Here is a 17,440-nt window from a genome sequence, read left to right on the forward strand (position 1 = left end):
TAAGTTTTTACCTTAGTCAACAATGTGCTGGTTTTGGATAAATAACTCTGGCGAAAGCGACATAGTGTTCAAAGGCGGCCATCACGGACAAGGGTGGAGTGGAACATGACTTCACCCTTGTAATGCCGATGGTGGAGTGGACAAGGCGGCCATCGCCGTCACTGTTGGAAGCTGCCGCTGGAGACAGCTATAGAAGTATTGTCTTGTTTGTAATGGCGATGGCTAACTTGTGGAGCATTACAAACAAGACTTGTGGAGCATTACAAACAAGACAACATGGGAGTGCGTGACCGGGATTACCATGTTAGCAAGCTGGGGCGGCGACCTCGACAACAGGGGAGTGCGTGTGATTTGGATGCCCATGGCTGTGAGATGGACGGCCATATCAATGGTGAGGGCGAGGAGAGACGGGAGGACTTGACCATATGATGGGCATACCACCGACAAGGGGAGAAGCATGGCGGCGGTTGAGTTTTTTTGGTTCGGTCTGTGGGCTGGATTCATCTTTTTTCTCTGCAGGTGTTTCCATGGGAGACGTATGATGTAGGAAGGGGAGCGATCAAAGTGAAGCTAAAGATTTACTACGTTCTTTTTTTGTTTTCCTCCAATATTTCAAACAGATTGATAGAAGCGGAATAGCACTAGTAGAAAAGAGGGCTTTGGTCCAGGCCGAGTTAGCCCATTAGTCCCGGTTCAGTCCAGAACAGGGACCCATGAGGGCATTGGTCCCGGTTCGTGAGCCCAGGGGGCCGGCCGGGCCACGTGGGCCATTTGTCCCAGTTCGTTTGGACCTTTTAGTCCCGGTTGGTGCCACAAACCGGGACTAAAGGGTGCGATACCCATTAGTACCGGCTCGTGGCACCAACCGGTACTAAAGTTTAGACCTTTAGTCCCGGCTCGAGCCACCAACCGGTACTAATGGGGTTTGAGGCATTAGTACCGGTTCATGGTACGAACCGGTACTAAAGGTCCCATTTTCAAACTCTACCCCCCCCCCCATGGATCGTCTTTTCAGTTTTAAACAAATAAAAGAAAATGATGGAAATGTCAAAAAAATAAAAGAAAATAAGTTTCCCATGTGATATGTAGTCTAGTTGTTGGGAAAATTTGCAAATGTGAATTTCGACTTTATTTGCAAAATCTCTTTGGAATTTGTAAAATGGGCATAACTTTTGCATACTAACTCGGATGAAAAAGTTTTTTATATGAAAAATCATCTACTCGAAAAGTTACATCCGAATTTAAACGGGGGAACCCCGTTAAACATTTTCAAAATCCTCAAAAACCTAACAGAAAAAAGTTACGAAGCTTTTGAGATCTAGAGGCAAAAAAATTCAAAAAATTTGAACTTACTAGTGGCACACCGTTTGCTAGGTGTGCCACTAGTAACAGAAAAAAAAATTAGTTTCGAATTTTTTTCAGGAATTGTTTTTCAAAATATGATACGTAATATGAAAAAGGAAAAAAATTTACGCTCAAATTTCAGTTTTTTTTGAATTTTTGTTAAATCTGGTCAAAATATGGTCAAACTACTTATTCAAGAAGTATTAGTGTTACTAAATAATTATTTCAGTTTTTTTGAATTTTGGTCAAATCTGGTCAAACTATGGTCAAACAATGGTCAAACTAATTATTCAAAAAATATTAGTGTTGCTAAATATTAGTGTTATTTTTTAGAACAATAATTTCAAACTCAAACAGTGAAATGTGTGACTTCATGCTCAAGCTAAATTCCTGAGGTTAATAGGATTGACATCTTACTATTGTCAGGAAAACAACAAGTGCAGACTTGGAAACAAGGGAGAATAGAACCCGGAAGTTAAGCGTGCTCAGGCTGGAGTAGTGAGAGGATGGGTGATCGTGCGAGAAGTTAGATGATGAGGGGTGATTAGAGGTTAAATTGAGCAGTGACGAGGGATGATTAGAGATGAGAGGTTAAAATAATTCAGAAATTTAAAAATAAAAAAAATATTCCAAAAAAATTAAAAAATATTTTTTTAAAAAAATCATAGAATTTCCTTTAGTACCGGTTGGTGTTACCAACCTTTAGTACCGGTTGGTGTTACCAACCGGGACTAAAGGTGGACCTCCAGGCAGCGGCCACGTGGAGAGCCTTTAGTCCCGGTTCGTGTAAGAACCGGGACTAAAGGGTCGTTACCGGGACTAAAGAGGGAGGCTTTAGTAACGACCCTTTAGTCCTGGTTCCAGAACCGGGACTAAAGGCCCTTATGAACCGGGACTAAAAGCCCTTTTTCTACTAGTGTAGAGCATAAAATAAATTTGAAAAACCTCTCATATAACACTCACTTTTGCATCGTCGCTAAGGCAATTCAGGTGATCGAGTACATATATATAGGCCTGACTTATATGTACTGCAGTCTTTGTTAGGATCTTTTTACATTTAGGTAAGCACGTAAAAGGTGTCAACTATTAAGCATGCATTTAGGAGCCGTTATCATTTGTTCATCATGTGAGTACACAACAAAATTGTGTGACATAGTAGAGATACTTGAATACAAGTGAGCACATGGTTTAATGGAAAAAAGTATTAGGAATAACTTTGCCATAATCGCGTGCTGGATCATGAACAACACGTTTATGACCCGCCAGCGTGGTTATCTGAATAACTATTAGTTTGCGCCCTTCCTTGCGGGTGATGACCACTTGGTTCTTGAGACATTTATGTGTGGAGAGGAGCTACTATTTGAATATGAGTCTAACAGCTTGTGGTGGAAGCCTCTTTCGGGTTGTCCAACTGTTTCTCATTATATCCCCCATACGATTGATTCTTGGGCCCTCGCAGACCATTACTGGGAGGTCACGCATGGCCTTCCCCCATATGATTGATTCTTGGGCCCTCGCAGACCATTACTGGGAGGTCACGCATGGCCTTCCTTGCTTTTTCCCTATTAGCCTCGGTGCGCGGCATGCGCGAGTACTCCGCAAGGACCTTTGCTGCTTCCGGTGCCACTTTCCGGCCTATCTCTATTTCCAGAGCCACATTAATATCCCCTCAGGTGTATCAGTGAGACCACAGTAATTGCTCTCGAACCCCAAGTCCTCGCAGCCGTGGAATGGTAAAACCCCAGCTTTAACGGCGTTTGACATGACAAAACACTCGCCATATCCATCCGAGTAGCCCATGTTGTACCCCTTATCTGCTCTGACCAATAAGCTAGCATATCAGCTCTGGATTCATCTTTTTTCTCTGCAGGTGTTTCCATTGGAGACGTATGATGTAGGAAGGGGAGGAGATGGAAGAGAAGCTAAAGATTTCCTACGGTTATTTTGTTTTCCTCCAATATTTCAAGCAGATTGATAGAAACAGAATACATAAAATAAATTTTAAACCTCTCATATAACACTCACTTTTGCACCCTAGCTAAGGCAATTCAGGTGATTGAGTACATATATATAGGCCTCACTTATATATACTGCAGTCTTTGTTAGGATCTTTTTGCATTCAGGTAAGCATGTAAAAGGTGTCAACGGTTAAGCATACATTTAGGAGCTGTTATCATTTGTTTATCATGTGAGTACGCAACAAAAATTGCGTGACATAGTAGAGCTACTTGGATACTCACTCCATTCCTAAATATATGTCTTTTTAGAGATTTCAATATGGACTATATATGGATGTATATAGAAGTAGTTTACAGTGTAGATATTGGAATATCAAAAAAGACTTATATTTAGAAACGAAGAGAGTACAAGTGAGCACATGGTTTAATGGAAAAAGATATCGTGAACAACTTTGTAGTTCAGCGATGACATCTGCGTGGCAGAAGAGTAGACCCAGTCCAGCATAATAATGCATGACCCACTCAGGTCTTACAGTAGACAGGCAAATGCTAAATAGATGTACCAATAAACGTAAGATATTAACGTCAAAAATTAAAAAAGCGTGAGTTATTGTATACATATAAGACACAAATGCATGGCTCTTGGGACGTGTCTTGTGCTCAACATTGAGGCCACTTCTGAAAGAGCTCAAATCCATGACAGTGAATCAAGACTGATTGCTCACCTTTCTCTTCCCCACCTTTACCAGGCAAACCTTTCTCTTCCAGCGTCAGCGACACCAAAAAACACTTTCCTTCTCCTGATCATACGGCGAGGATAACCAACTTCTTGCCCAAAGCACCTGTACAACACTCCACTTACATAATGTCCACACGAAAGCAGCATGGTTAGAGAAATAATCAGGTTAGACTACTGTTGACTAGAAACAGTGTCCACATGCATGCATGTAATCTGATCTACTCTACAGAAGTGGATGCTAATTAAGCTACTAACAGAGCAGGAGGTGCTTCAGGTTAATTAAAACTGTTATAACTTGCTGTTTTATCATTTTCGTTGCATTTTGTGTGTGCATCCTATAAGCATGATGTCTAAATGTTTTAGGAGCATATTTATGCCATCTTTTCTATGGTGCAATCCATGTATTTTTGTGTGCCTTGTGGTGAGTGCAACAAGTTTGTGAATTGGCTACTTTTTGTTACTGTTTTGCTAGTCTGAATCTGTTATATCATGTTGCTATGTTTACTTGCTGCTACCATGAGTTCCATGCATGATATGGAGATGTTCAGTAAAGATGTTTTGTTCTACATGTTGTACTCTATCCATCCATGCCCTTGTTTGAAATTGTGGCTTGCTGTAGATTGTTGTTATCTTGCTCCAAAGTTGCTAAATAATGTTGTTGTCAGCCTGTTAACATGAAGTTCAGTTTTGCCATGTGTTTTGCTAGTGATACATGCATCCTATGAACTTTCTCTTGCCATGGTTAGCTTCATGAACATGTCATCTTGCTGTTGGTATGCTTATTTTTTTCATTCTATGCCTTGTGGTGAGTGGCATGAGCTCGCAAAGTTGCCTTCATAATTCTGTTTATGACATGCTCTGTTTTTCTGCCAAGTCTGAACCTGTTAATAAAACTTGCTGTGTTTACATGGGTGCCATCATATCTTCTATTCCTTTTTGGCTCATGTTCAGTAAGGGACTTTTGTTCTATGCGTTTAGTAGATTCATGCCATGCCTTGTTTTGCTATGATATGTTCCTGTAGCATGTGGTTTTCTTGCTCTAAACATTGCAACCTGATGTTATTTCTGTCATGTCCAGTGAATTTCTGTTAAGTCTGTGAATCTGTTACTATTTGCAATATTGCCATGTCCTTTTGAGCATGTTCACACAATCTTGGAAGTCGAGGCCGGGGTGAGGATGGTCGACGTCTCGCATACGCCCAGTGCATAAACAGCTAGCATCACGAAGCTTGAGCATCCCCTTGGAGGGACCAAAGCAGACAGCCTTGGCGTTGCTGCCCTCTGTCGGCATATCAACAAAGCGCGACTCTTTCACTGACACTACACACAAACATGGCGTTCGCATGGCATATCTTTGTTCTCCCCTCGGCAACAGACGACGCGCGGATGGTCATGACCATGATCTCGGACTCCAGCATCATTGCAAGGTCGTATGGTGGCATAGACATGAGCTCTGGCTCAAAAATGCAGTAGTGGACCTGATCGACTCGTACCACTGAAGACAAACATTGGTAGATGGATTAGGCAGGAGAGGATACATGTATATTTGTTTTCCTCCAATATTTTAGGTAGACTGCAGGTGGATAAAGAGAGAAGCAAATCTGGAAACATATGGCATTCACTTTCACACCCTAAGATAGTGGACTATATATACTCCTTTCAGGAAATAAATAAATAAACTGTGAGCATGGGATATGTCTTGAGCAAGCCAGTCAAGAACTATTTATCATTTCTTTTGAGTCATGTGACCATCCCAATTGCATGCTTCGTTTATGATTCGTTGCCAAACCCAAATTGATGGAAAATACTGTGTTAGGTTGAAGTCAATTCACATGAAAAGAATGGCAACAAATTGGAATGAGTCTCTCGTTGAAGGGAAACTTCCTCCATTTTTATTTAGAAGGCCACAAACTCAAATTATAGGTACCAAGGTAAAATTTAATACATATTTTTTAACCTAACTTTTTTCCCACTTATTGGGATCATTAATACACCGCATACATGTAAGAAAACTGGATGGTGGAAGTAGCTGGGTGTCATTATGACTACATGCATGCAAGTATTGAACAAGTTGCTAGTACGAGGAAACATCATTAATTTTTGTCCTTGGTTACTGTTGGTGGCCTTATATAGATGTAAAATGTATATTCCATAGTGCCCTTGAATAAGTAAATGGAGGGAGTAGTAACCAACTTATACAAGAGCAAACCCTCTATGTGAGGTGTGGTATTATGTGTGCCGCTCAGCGGTTTGTGACTGTTTTCGCCCGGTTTTTCATTTATTAACCAGGTAACTCTTTTCTGCTTTATTAATGAGATGATGCAAAGCTTTTGCCTTCGTTTAAAAAAATAAAAATTAGAACTTGATATGCCCACACCTGTCCGGCGCGTTTCATCACTCAAAGAGCATATCAAGAACTTATATAAGTTGTCTTGAATTATCTACAATAATGAACTTATACAAGAGTACAAGAGTATAAGTTGGACAGATTTGCAAACCTGTCCGACGCGTTTCTGACCTTACTGAAGCCCCGTAAGCTTCATATACGGAAAAGTGCCGAGTAAGGTTCAGGTTGAATAATGCCAAGCTCACTAGTTTACTGAAGCTAAAATTAAAATGATAGGAAGAAAGCAGACTCAACATCCTCAACCTGCTCTTTTGGTTCGTGTATCTTGGGCCCTCCCTCGTAAGCAGCCAGAAGTTATTCAGTAATCAGACCGTCTCTGGGCTACATCGAGGAACACACAGACATGTGAAACTGAAGACTAAACTGCTGCTGATCCACCCAAAGGACAAGCAGCAAACCAAATCCAGATCAGATAGATCATCTTGGCTGGCCTGGGATGTGATTCAACAATGGTCGACTCATACGCCAAGCAGTCACAGTGCGCTGCAGGCCCCGACAATTCTCCACTGAGAGCGACGGCGGTGCAGAAGCAATCACTGACAGCAAAGTTTATCAACAATTTGAATCTTTATTACCTCATGGTAAAGGATGATTCGGCAAGCCGCAGCCATCTGCTCAGAAACCACCAACATATATCTCCCCAGTAACCAGCATTGCCGCGGTACAACAAAGTTCGTCAGCAAGTTGGAGGACAAGCAATGTATTGTCAACCAAATAATGCCGCTAAAACTTGATAGATAGATACATAGGCAGCTCACAAGCGTGAGTACACATCCCAACTCTTACTATACCTGGGGAAATGTCCAAGGAGAAATCACTCCTTTTGTACAGACAGAGAGATGCTACACAGGACCAAACAGTTCATGGACCTGAGCTAGAGGGAATTTTTCCCATTTAACTGTATCAGAATTATTCTTTATTGAGAAAAGTGTCCTTTGCATTTGAGAACACAAATGTTAAGATGATTGCCTGTTGTGCAGCTAGGTAAATTTTCTTGAAGCGTATACATAGGGACTTTCCATTTAAAGAATGGGTTGTAAGAAAATCATCATTGCTCTCCTCTATTTTGAGACTCTTTTGCATCGTCGTGTATGCCCTACCCTTTCAAGTTCACGTGCCTAGTGTAAATGCAAGTCACAAAAAAGGAGCTACATGAAGACAGTTCCAATGAGAGCATTATATCACACGTTTTGACATCCAAATAATAGAGCAGAGTTCTCAGTCCTGCAAAATATGGTGCAACCTTTAGATATGTTGGCACACCATGAAAAATGTATGTAGACAGTGTGAAAGGATAGCCGTTAACCTTTGGAACTATCCGGTCTTGAGATTGACCAGCTACAGCCCTTGAGGATGGGATCTGGAATTCAGAAAAGCTTTTCGATGTGAGTATCTATGAGGATAATCATAGCTGGAACCACCCACAACACTCAGTTTTCAGTATCACGAGCCAATATAAATATATAGTCAGTAAATATTACCATGATACTTTTGTTTTCCTCCGATATATCAAATGATTTAAAGCTTAAGAGATAGAAAAAATGGTATGCATATCCCACTCACTTAATTCGCTATCCTAGGGCAAAAGGTATATATAGGACTCCCACACAAAATCATGTGGTAAGTGTGAGCAAGCCATCCAGGAAACATTTGTCACATAATTTGTATTTTGCCATGTGAGTGCACTACAGAATCGTCCATATGACCATTTAACATGCATGTTTAGTTATCAATCTCTTTAGGAAGTGCTTCCTCTGTAAAGAAACATAAGAGCGTTTAGATGACTATTTTAGTGATCTAAGCACTCTTATATTTCTTTACGGAGGGAGTAGTAGCTATGAACAGAGTGAATATAAATATTGCGTTTGGTTGAAGGAGCACGTGGCAAATGTTCATGAGATATATACCTGTTGCATTGATCAATATATATCACGAGATAGCGTGCACACACATTGGCACAGGATTGAGATTAGCCTAAATTGGACAGCAGATTTGCTAGGACATCCAATGCATGCATGCAACTCCACGTTGCCTCTGAAGCCGCCATGATCTCGCGCCATCCCATGATAACGGACGCAGCGGCATGCTATCTACTGCATGCCAAAGCAAACTCTACGACAACTACGGGCGTGCACGAGAACAGGCTCTCAGCGCACACAATCTTATTCTGAAAAAACTGAAAAAAAATCGACACCTAGCTAACCGAAGAAATGTGCAGCAGGATTCAGTGCTCAACAATTTCTCAGTCTGATGATTGGGCTAAGCAATCAACTCTAAACCAAACTAAATCTCCTTCTATGCTCTACATCTAATTCTGAACATGGCCACTCTTGAATGAACAGAAATTCAGTTCTATTTACAGATATATCAAACAGCAAGATTCCATTGCTGAAACAGCTCATGAAAGATGGAACCATCCAATTCAAATATGTAACTGACCAAGCAAAAGTAGTTTGATCTGCATCTTCAGTGTCTTCCTCACCTCGCCACCAAAACTTTCTCATCCAGCAATTCCGAAAAGGTTTTCCTTCTATCTGCGGCCAGACATTTTGGCATGGCCACAGGGCAGCAGCAGAGGAAGCAGTGAGCATATCAGTAATCACTAACTGCTTTTCATTACTCAACCAGCAACTTTGCAAATTAACACCTGCTACTATGACAGGCAAGCGAAACCTGTTGGCTGCTGCACAAGTGTTCTGTTTCACAGGCGTGAGTATCCCAACACCTTGTACAAACTCCAGGAAATGTTCAGGGAGCCAAACCCTGAATATTGGCAGGCATCGACATCACAAACAAAGTATCTGGACAACATACATACAGGTCAAAGGTCAGCAAATTAAAGCCGGCTGATTACAGAGCCGGAATATTGGCAAGCATCGAGTTCACAAACAAGGAGAACCCATGCAGTTAGCATTGCCGGCAGTGTATGTTGCCAGCCACGAATACGCTTCCCTTCTACTCCTAAGTAGCTAGCAATGCTGGCGGCGTATCATCTCCGACAACTGCACTGCTGAAATGTTCAGTCCTAGTTCAAACAGTGACCCTGAACAAGTTCAAGTGTCGGGGCAGGATATGCAGAGGAATATTAATACCCGTGGCGAGGCTGTGAACTCTGAAGACGCCAAGGGGATCGCTGTTTGGTAGCATGGAGTCAGGTTTGCCGATCAACAAATGGATTCCGGTGGATTAACTGAGCTCCGTACTGGCAGAAGAGATGCCGGACGGCTGATCGGTTAGAACCAGGCGCCTGAGACAGTTTGTTCAAGCTAGCTATTCAGTGCCCGTTCTTGAACAACAATTTGTCCAAGCTGTACCTACACTGCATCTAGCGCAGCTAGCCTATGCAAAGGATAACTAGCGATCATACTATCGGCAGCAAGATGTGAATGGCCCTTTAATATGCCTGGACTGAAATTTCTGAAACAAATTTTACATAGCAGGACATGCTAGCACAGAATTTACATCAGAAATAGCAGGTCAATCGTTTGCGTTTACAGTATAGAAAGGAAACAAAATCGCCCTTTGCATGAATCAAATGGAACGATGTCAGCTCTACAGCATTTCAGCTCTGAACACTGCTAAAATAGCTCATGAAAGAAAGAAATGGCCGAGACTATACCAGCCAAGAGCCAAGCACAACACTCCCAGTCTCAGGAGGCCACATACATCTTCGGTTTCTTTACCACCAGCCATGCCAAAATGCTTCCCTTCTGTGGCCTCCATCTCCTGATCACACCCACACCTACATGTTCACCAGTCCATTGACAGTGACCAAAAGTGAACATCGCTAGCTGCAGCAGAGGAAGCAGAGAAGATGCTAACCTGTACTGGAGTAGGAAAATGTCAGATAATCCTGAACACGACAACAGCTTAGCAATATCACAAGCAAACAACAACCTGGACTACCTTATTAACCATTACAGCCAAATACAACCTCGGCTACTCTTGCTTCAGAACAGAGCAAGCTCGTTACTTGTAGCAGATAAAACAATTACAGCCAAAGAAAAACATGGAGTACTGGTTTAGTTCCTCCCTATCAGAGGAGATGCAGGATCAAGTTACAGGCCAATGTCTCCACCAACTAACGACACTAGCTGAAACAAGATATACATATATAGCTCACAAAGTAGGTACCCCAACTTCAACTAAACCTGGCAACTGTCAAAGGGGATGAATTAATCCACATTACAAGTATCTGAACAAGATAAAGGTCAAAGTTCAACCAAGCCGACTGATTGCAATCATGACATGTCCTAGTAGTACATTATCTGAAGGTAACAAAATCAATGACATTTCCATGTAATTGTCGTCCTATTTACTCCTGCATGGATTGCTTGAGTTCCTTGGCTTCTTGAGCAGCCTCCCTCCACTCACGGACTTGTCTTGGTATTTCCTTCCATGTCTTCGGTTTAAGAGCCATTACTGCACATATCACAAATGACGTCAGAACAAAATTGTGCAAACTAATGTAGCATGAGAATTTATACCATATGACATTAAAATAACACAGAACAAACTTGTGCAAATATTTTGGCGTGGTACATGGGATGGGATGGATGACAGCATCTGTTTAGTTAAATGTGGCAAAGATAGAAAGGCATGTTGCGTACCTTGATAACAGGCATCAAGATATTTCTTGTTCTTGATGCTGCCCAGTTGCTGCTGCAGGCATCTAGGGAGCTTCTTTATAGCTGGACAGGCTATAATTCCAAGCTCTCGGAGAGACCCGTATGCTTCAGGCTCATTCGGCAGGGATGCCAGGGTAGTGCAGTAATGAAGCTCAAGGGATTCCAACGATGGGGGGTGCTCCGCTGACAAAGACTCCAGCAATGTCAATCCACTGACCTTCTCAAACCTCAGTCTCCTCAGGGATGAGGGCAGACGGAGAATCTCCCCCAACATTCCAGTACAGGACCATATGTCTAGATGTTTAAGACAAGGAGGAAGTGAATGCTCTCTTGCTGCTGCTGCTGCTAATGACGACTCTGCTGCAATTATGGAAGTAGTGAATTGTGGTATCTGGAGCACATCCAGCTCACATGCCAGGACTTGAATACTGCTACAGACACCAATAGCTATGGTCTTTAAGGACGGCGGAAGATAAATAATCGCTGGTAAACTATCACATCCATCTAACCATAGATCTTCTAGGCATGGATAGAAATGATTCATGGGTGAGGATGGCAACTCTGATACAGCTATGGGTACGATTGCCTCGCTGCAAGAAGATTCCTCAACTAACTCTGGCATGTCCTGCTGCTTCCCAAATATGGACTCAAGCTTAGGACACCACCTAATATCCATGCGCTTGAGAGATGCCGGGACGTTGATCATCTCTACCAAACTCTCACAACCCATTAAATCAAAAGGCTCGAGGCCTTGCAGGTGTTTACTCCTTTCGGTTGCTGATGGCACAAGAGGAGCTTGTGAATATCCAGTCAGATTACTACAGTGTGCAATCCCTAATATCCTCAAGGATACCAGGCTTTGGAACACTTTCTCTGGCCAGTGGACGAGCACATCACAACTATCAATTTTCAACTTTTCAAGATTTACAAAATAGTCCAACGGGTCTAGTGCTCCTGCTCTGAAGAACGAGTTGCAGTATTCTAACTTCATAACTGTCAGAGGGGATTTCTGGTTCCATTTCTCCTTGTTGTCCACAGGTACAATTGAAGTGCACTCAGCCTGTGATGATGTCCATCTGGAAGTGTATTCTAGCTTCAATGTCAGATGTGTCAATGAAGACAAATATCTGTCAACCCACTGGAAGATATCTTGTTTGCCACCTTTGATTTTCAACACACTGAGTTTTGGTGCTTCGGGTAAATCAATCAGCTTTGGGCAATTCTCGACTGACAATTTCTCGAGCTGAGGAAACAATGTCCCTTCGACTGCATCCCATCTCTGAAAGCTCTCCAAGTATTTCATTTTGAGCACCTTGAGGGCAGGAAATGCTGAGCGTATCAATCTATAACCACCTCCGCTACATTGTTCTTCAAGCAACGGTGCTTTAGGAAAATTTATCAACTTCGGGCATCTTTGAATTGATACTTTCTCAAGCCAAGGAAACAATGTCTGATCTCCTTGAGTCTCTTCGACTGCATCCCATCTCCGAAAGCTCTCCAAATCTATCAATTCAAGCACCTTTAGGGAAGGAAACGCTGAGCGTACCAATGTATAACCACCTTCACCACAAGGTCCTTGCAGCAATGGTGCTTCAGGTAATGTTACCAATTTTCCACAATTACTAATAAACAACTTCTCAAGCACAGGAAATATTGCATGTTCTTCTTGCCTATCATCTATTTCCCACCATCCATCTAAACCCAACAAATGTTCTAACATAAGCACCTTCAGTTTTGGAAAAGTGAAGATTGTACTGCATCTGAACAAAAATTGCAATCTTTCACAATGAAAAAGATGGATCTCAACCATGTTTTGCAACATACCCATGCATTTTCCTCCATAGGAATATATCCTCAGAACCTGCAATCCATCATGAGGTTCAAAATTGGCAAGCACCTCGCTGTCGCAAACAGAAGTCCATCTTAATATCAGTTCTCTGAGATCCTTTTTCTTTCCAAGGTTTCCCACTTTTCCTTCTACTTTTTCAACATTCTCTACCTGCCGCAGCTCTAGCCGACCACAAAGGTTTAAATCCTGTAGTTGTGCAACATCACTACAATCAGGGCCAGTAACTGCTGCTACAAAACATGTGAGCGTCTGCAACTTGGTGAGTTTTCCAAGTTCTGGAGGCATGCTCTTCAACCCTCGACATCCATCAGTGTGGAGGTGACGGAGGGAAGTCATATACTTCATTTGCCTTGGAAGTCGAACAAGGTAATAGCAGTTGGAAAGGTCCAATGTTTGTAGGTTATATAGAATGCTAATATCTTCAGGAAGTTCTTCGATATGACTTAATGAGAGATCAAGGTACCTTAGGTGATGCAAATACTTCGGTTTCAGTAGAAACGTTTTTCTGTCTCTGATCCCGAGCTTCAAGGCATGCAGAGAGCTGTATTTTCGTAGATGCTTCAATGAGCTTCGCACATCATTACTACACAGCAGTGTTTGAATAGCAGGGGATCTTTTCTCCAAAGAATCATTCAAAATACCTGCTGTTTCTGGACATGACAAAAATAAATGCCGAGCAGTATCTGGAAGCCACTCGGTTTGACTTGGTTTCACAGTCGCAACAACACATTCCTTTTCCATAATAGACATTGCAATATCATGCATAAGATCATGGATTTTACATGTAGTCCTGGAATATTTGTCCCAATACTCTTTAGTTTCCTCTATGTCCATAAAGAATGACCTTGAGGCAAGCTCATTGAAAATATGTTTTCCGGTGGTTTCAAGGCTATCATCCTTGTGTTCTGGGATAAAACCATTTGCGATCCATAGTTGGATCAACTTCTTCACATCAATCCTGTAATCCTTGGGGAATATGGCACAGAAAGCAAAGCACTGCTTCATGTGTGCTGGCAAATCGTTATAGCGGAGCTTGAGTATTGACAAAATTCCAGTTTCCTCGGTGCAAATGCTGATTCTGGATGATACAGCTTTCCATTATTCTCGCTAGTCTTGGTACGAAGTACAGAGCCCAGTGCAGTTGCAGCCAAAGGAGAGCCAGAACATCTCTTCACAATCTCATCAACCATCTTGACTAGCTGATCAGGCTTCTCTTTCTCTGAATCAAATGCTCTAGCCTCAATAATTTCTTTTATGAAGTTATCCTTCAAAACCTTGAGATTGTAGGTTTTATCTGCACCCATAATTTCAGCAACTTGTTTATCACGGGTTGTTGTCAACACTGCACTGCCCATGCCACCATGCTGAAGACAGACCTTCAGCCTTTCCCACTTATGGACATCTCTGTTCCAGACATCATCTAATACAAGGAGGTACCTCTTTCCACTGGTCAATTTCTGAAGTCTATCTAGTGGTGGTTTGTCTGTATCTTCATTCTTCTTGGGAGTTGCTTCAACTATACTCTTAGCCACGGAGTTCACATCAAAGGTATCGGAGACACAGACCCAGAGCAACAGCTGGAAGTGCTTTTGAACTTCAAGTTCATTGTATATGAGCTGCGCTAATGTGGTCTTGCCAAGGCCCCCCATTCCAACAACAGGAACAACTGCAAGATCTATATTATTTACTTGACGAAGTAGTGTATCAACAATATTCTCCTTATCTTTCTCTCTGGATCTGCTGGCAATTTCTTGTGGGTCGATGATAACATAGTCCGTCTGCCTCCATTGCTTGGAAACCGGCGGCTGTGGTCGGTACTTGAACCTAAAGGCGTGCATCTCTGCTATGAGGACCTCAATGGCCTGTAGAATCCTGCAAAGCTTGCGACCCATTCTGCAACGAAACTCAACACGGTTGTGAGTAGGGAAGAGTTTAATTACATGAAAGCCAAGCTCTCTGTAGTGCCCCTTCTTCCTGGCTTCACGGCGGAGTGCTTCGTACTTGAATTCGTCGAAGACTTCATTTGCCTCATAGGCCACTGTCTTGAGTTCCTGGAGCCAGGCTTTGGCCCCTTCTCTGTGGGCTGTCGCCTGCTCCTCGGCGTCGGTGATGACGTCGAGGATGGCCGGAAGCTTGCGTTTTAGAATCTTGTGTTGGTCCTCCATTCCCTCCATCACCTTGTACTGGTCAAGGAGGGAGCTGGACGCCTTGTTCATCAGCATGGACACCAGTGGCCGGATGGCCATGATGGCCACCAGCTCCGCCATTGGAATGCCCAGAAGAAACACATGCACTACACAGGGAAACACAAGCGTGGTGCAGATTGGAGAAGAGGGTGTTGTGAGCAAGAAGTGTATGGTACTTGAAATGGAGAATGTGGCTGAACAGCAATGCAAACTAAACAAATACCTCCACTGACTATACCTTATTGTGACAGGACACCTACCGCACAACCACAAAATATATTTTTCTTGGATTGGTTGAATCTTGAACGCATCGCATACTTGGCTCCAAAGCAATGGAAAAGTGAGAGTGAGACCAATATGCAGTGCATGATGGGTGCACGAGTTGTTTATTTGAGCAGGGGTTTGGCTCGAAAAGGGCAGTGAAACGTTGTCTGGTTTAATCCACAGTGTAAATTTCAGCTTGTAGCTGTATGACATCGCGCGCATTTTGTAACAACAAAAAAAATAATTGCAGATCCAGACGAGGGACACCCATCACGTGGCCCTGCCCCCAGGCTGCCACAGACTCTTTAAACGAAACGAAACGCGACGCGCTCGCCACAGTACTAGTACAGCAGGGCGAGTGATTCTACCGGGTGAATTTCCAGCCAGTCACGCACGCGCACTTTACTTCAGAGACGACCGCAAGTCGTCCACATTTTTTTTTTGCGAATACAAGTCGTCCACATTCGTGAACTTTTTACAAATTCGTGAACATTTTTCAAAGTTGTTTTGCTTTTTCCAAATTGCTTTGATTTGTTTTTCAAATCCTAGACTTTTCTCAAATTCGTGAACTTTTCAAAAAATTTGAACTTTTCCATATTACAAACTTTTATTGAAGTGTTTGTGAACTTATTTTTCAAATTAGTGGATTTTTTTGTTTTCTTTTTCAAATTACAAACTTTTCGAAGTTGTGAACTTTATTGAAAATCATGAATTATGTTTTGACATTCGTGAATTTTTTTCAAACTCATGAACTTTTTCAAAATTGTGAACTTTTTATAAACTCCTTGAAATGTTTCTAAAAGGTCACCGGTCTACCCTTTTCAACTTTTTTTAAATCCTTGATTTTTCTTTTCTAATTCATAAACTATTTGATTTTTCATTTTTTTAAGTACTATAGATGAACAGGGAGGAGAAAATGTTAACAAGGAAAGACTGTAGTGGACGACATACGAGGTACAGTTGTACAAGTGAGAGGTACAACAGTGGGACGATGCAATACTACATTCTGCTGCAATATGAAACTTGAATTGCGCGCGCGAATTAATGATGTGCTTTGATGAGTATTATTAGGTCATCAAACCAACAGTTTCCTCTTGCGAGGTCATTTTCCATGTTACTTGCATACTACATTCTGCCGCAAAATGAAACATTGCACTTCCAAAGATCATGATTTAGTTGGCTTCAGCCACAGCGAGTTTTTTTTGTTTTGCTGGATCAAACGAATCATTAGTGCATACGTCTGAGTGACATGGAAATGGGCATAAGATGAGCAGATTGGTTCAGAAATTTACATCACAATTCTCGGCCGAGAGTGACTGCAGTGCAGTACAGTAGACAAGAGTTGTAGAAGCACTCTAGCAGAGCAGAAATTCAGAGTCTACAGACCAAAGAGTGCTGGAAAGTTGGTTTCTCAACTAGACAGGTTGAAGGTTTAGTTGAAGCAATCATTCCCCTACACAAAAGATACATCCATACTTGCGACAAGTAATTCGGAACGGAGGGAGTAGATAGTAGATGCATAGATAGCTCACGAGTGTAGATGCATACATACAGCAGCACAGCAGAAAACCAAATCCAGAGCAGACCGCCATGCACCAGAGTTGAGTTTTACAAGCAATCACAGGTAGCAGAGCATCAAGACAGTTTCTCAACGAGTTGAGCCTTTCATTCCTCCTCTTGGGAAATGGATGATTTGGCATCTCCCCGGTAATTAACTACTCCAGTATCTAATCATTGAAATCATCAAATCAAAGCTGATAAAAACCACAGCTTGCAAAGTTTCTCAACGCCAATGTCTCCTCAACCAAATAACCGTTACTCCTGGCTACTTGATGCATGCATAGATAGCTCACAAACATCAGTACACGTCCCGAATTCTACTAAACCGGATAAATGTTCAAAAGGAGATGGATGAATCCACATTACAAGTATCTGAAATTGAACAAGATAAAAAGGTCAACGTTCAACCAGTCATGACATAACATACAAGTACATTGTTTGAAGCTAAAATAACGCATGCTTTCCTGCCCTGTTTGTTTACTACTGCATGGTGGATTGCTGGCGT

General features: G+C 42.1%; 1 pseudogene; it reads right to left on the reverse strand.

The window, feature by feature from the left end:
• Positions 1 to 10,439: 10,439 nt before the first annotated feature.
• On the reverse strand, positions 10,440 to 15,235 carry LOC119315542 (annotated as a pseudogene).
• Between the last annotated feature and the right edge of the window lie 2,205 nt (positions 15,236 to 17,440).

This window comes from Triticum dicoccoides, chromosome 1B, assembly GCF_002162155.2.
Source record: "Triticum dicoccoides isolate Atlit2015 ecotype Zavitan chromosome 1B, WEW_v2.0, whole genome shotgun sequence".
Classification (NCBI taxonomy): domain Eukaryota; kingdom Viridiplantae; phylum Streptophyta; class Magnoliopsida; order Poales; family Poaceae; genus Triticum; species Triticum dicoccoides.